A 3,553-nucleotide genomic window follows, 5' to 3' on the forward strand; every position below is an offset into this window, starting at 1 on the left:
ATAAATCCTTTATCCCATTCCCCATCCCCTTGCTTCTATGAGGGTGCTCCCCCACCTACCCATCCCCTCCTATCTTCCCTCCATGGCATTCCCCTACACTGGGGCATCGAACACCCTCAGGCCCAAGAGCTTTCACTCACCGATGTCCAACAAGGCCATCCTCTGCTACATATGCAGCCAGAGCCATGGGTCCTTCCGTGTGTATTCTTTGGTGGTTCAGTCCCTGGGAGCTCTGGGGGGTCTGCCCTGTTAACACTGTTGCTCCCTCCATGGGGCTGCAAACCCCCTCAGCTCTTTCAGTCCTTTCTCCAACTCCTCCATCGGGGACGCCTGTGCTCAGTCCAGTGATTGGCTGGGAGCATCCACCTCTGTATTTGTCAGGCTCTGGCAGAGCCTCTCAGGAGACAGCCACATCAGGCTTCCATCAGCAAGCATTTCGCGGCATTCACAATAGCGTCCGGGTTTGGTGGCTGAATATGGGATGGATCCCCAGGTAGGGCAGTCTTTGAATCGCCTTTCCTTCAGTCTCTGCTCTACACTTTGTCTCCATATTTCCTCCTGTGAGTATTATGTTCACATGGTCTTGGTAGCTCAGGAAAATCACAAATTCACTGTGTAGGTAGGGTGACTTTTCACGCCCTTGACTCTACCTGCTGAGTGTGTATGGCCACAATGCTGCTTTATGTGGTACTGGAGACTGAACTCATGGCTTTGTGCATTCTAGGCAGGCAATCTACCAGAGGAAGCCCTGTACCCACCCTTCCATTATTTGTTACCCGACACTTAATATTTGTAAACTCTGGTGGGTACAGTGTGACAATTCAATCCATGTCACAATGTGTTCCAACCAAGTAGGGTAATTATGGCTTTCATGTCATTAACCTTTTCCTGTTTCTTTAAAAGATTAAGTTCTTCTTTCCTAAAAAGTCAATAATATTCATGGCTGAAGATATTCTTTAAATTTTAACACATTCCACCTCCTTCTATCTTATTTGCCGTGGTACTACACAGAAGCTGAAGGAGATTCAGATATAATTGGGTCACAGATTATTAAATAACCAGTCCTGTACTTAGTCCTATAAGATTTCCCCAAATGCAAAACACATTTTCTTTTCCCGGCCTTTGCTGAGTGTTTTCAGTCTTCCCATGAAAGTAGCTGAGTGCAAACGTACTCGTGGCCGCGTTTATTCAGTGGCAGGTATCTCTGGCTTGTACTTCATCTCTGAAGTCCTTTTTAGGCATTATAATTGGCTTTTCTATCTTTAGCTCTTTCTTTTTCTACATTCCTGTCTCGCTCACATGTGTCAGCCTTGAGCTTTTAGCCGTTATCATGGTATTTGGAGTTCCCCTTCCTGCCTTTTCTTCTTTTCCCTCCTCTCCTTCCCATCCTTTTCCTTCCTTCTTACCTTGCTTGCATTACCTCCTTCCCTTTTTAATTTATGGGTGTATAAATCCCTTGGGACTGAAGTGCAGTTACATGGCCTCATTCTAGAAATGGTTGGTTCACTACACAAAGGCTCTATTTCTGTCCTTTGGGTTTGGACCTTCACTCCTTCCTTTATATAGCACTCTCTCTGTCTCTCTGTCTCTGTCTCTGTCTCTCTCTGTCTCTCTCTGTCTCTCTGTCTCTGTCTCTGTCTCTGTCTGGCTGTCTGTCTGTCTCTCATTTCTCTAGATGGAAGCACGGTCTTCCCCACAAGAAATAGCAGTAAAATCAAAACAGTAAAATAGAAAGAGTGATGAGATTTCTGGCTTGCGTCTCCAATCAGCTCCGAGAAGCATATGTTAGCTTAGGTTTTCTGCATATTGAGTGGAGAAGAGGAAAGAATTCATTAAGTGGGTTAAAGCAGTGGTTCTGGTCACAGGCTGCTGAGATCTAACTGCTTCTAATCAGTATGTCCTTAGGTAAACTACTTAACTTCTCTGTGCCCAACTTGTTCAGTTTAAAATGAGAAGATGCTAATAGCAACCAATAGACTGAAATATTGGGAGGTTTAAGGTCAACAATAGATGAGAAGCTTTTGTATATATATCAGTCAGCATTTTGTTAAAGTGACAAAACCCTCAAGGCAGTTATATTAAAAAAGAAGGAAAGTTTATTTTGACCCAAGTTTGGATATTTTAGTCTCTGGTTGATTGGCCCTACCCCTTGGTGTCTCTGATGAGGCAGCACATTCTGGGAGGAACACATGTAGAGGAAGGTTTTTATCTCATGATATTCAGGAAAAAGAAAAAAGAGAAAAAGAAGAGGGATGGATGGTTTCTTTAGACATGTCTCCAATGATCCAACTTCTTTGCACTGGGCTTCATGTCCGCAAGGTTTTGACACTTCCCAATATTACCAAGGGCTGAGCCTTTGACCTGCATGTCTTTGGAAAATATTCAGGGTTCAAACTAATGTATCATGCTGTTATTGTTAAATGAAAATAACATCTAAATAGAAAGAGGAAAAGAACAAAATGCTTCTTAGAAATATTATAATGACTAAATGCTATCAATTCTTATTATTATAACTTAATAATAGAATACTGTATAACTTCAAAATGACTGTCGATTGAAGACCATAGATATGCCTATGTCCTAGGAGAAGAGATGCTTCACTTATGTATTACTATATAACAATTATCCTAAAGTTAAAGGCATAAAGAAAGTAACAACTACTTTATTGGTGCATCTAAGACAGGAGTTTGGACAGAATACATAAAAGACGTCTTGTTCCTCAGTGTTCAGGTCTCACCAGGAAGATTCAAATGACACGACTGGAGTCTATCAGGAACATCTTCACTCACATGTTTGGCAATGGATAAAGGCATTGGGCTGGCATGAATGGAAGGCTTGGCTCAGTTGGAACTATTGATTGACATGCCTACTTGTGTCCTTTCCAAGAGACTTGGACCTTATCCCAAGATGGCTACCTCAGGCTAACCAGACTTCATAGTTGACAGCTCCACACATCATGAGTCTATGATGGAGGAAACAAGGAAGAAGCTGTGTGATCTTTTATGATCTAATCTCAGAGGTCACACAGGATCACTTCTGCCAGGCTTCACTCCATTTGCATGAGCCTGACCCAAGAGGGGGCAATATGAGCCTACAAGGAGACAATACACAGCTATGTTTCAAACATTAGAAAGGGGTTATAGGAAAATAAAAAAAAAATCACATTCTAGTTGCACAGATTGATTGCAAGCAAGTAGCCTTATTTATCCACACGGAACTAAAATGAGTGTGAAGTGAAAGGAACTAAAAATATAAAACCATGAAGTATTTTCTTTTTCAAAAAATTAAAATATGTGTGTGTGTGTGTGCGCGCGCGTATGTGCGTGTGTACGTGCGTGTGTGTGTGTGTGTGTGTGTGCATGTGTGCGTGCGTGTGTGTGTGTGTGTGTGTGGCAGAATGTGTGTGCCTCTTGTGCATGCCCTGGCATATATTTGGAAGTCACGAGACCACTTGTGAGAGTTGGTTCTCTTTTTCCACTATGTGGATCCTTGAGATTGAGCTCAGATTGGCAGGCTTGCAAGCAAGCACTTTTACCCTCCAAGTCATCTTACT

The sequence above is a fragment of the Mastomys coucha genome, unplaced genomic scaffold (genome assembly GCF_008632895.1).
Source record: "Mastomys coucha isolate ucsf_1 unplaced genomic scaffold, UCSF_Mcou_1 pScaffold22, whole genome shotgun sequence".
Classification (NCBI taxonomy): Eukaryota; Metazoa; Chordata; class Mammalia; order Rodentia; family Muridae; genus Mastomys; species Mastomys coucha.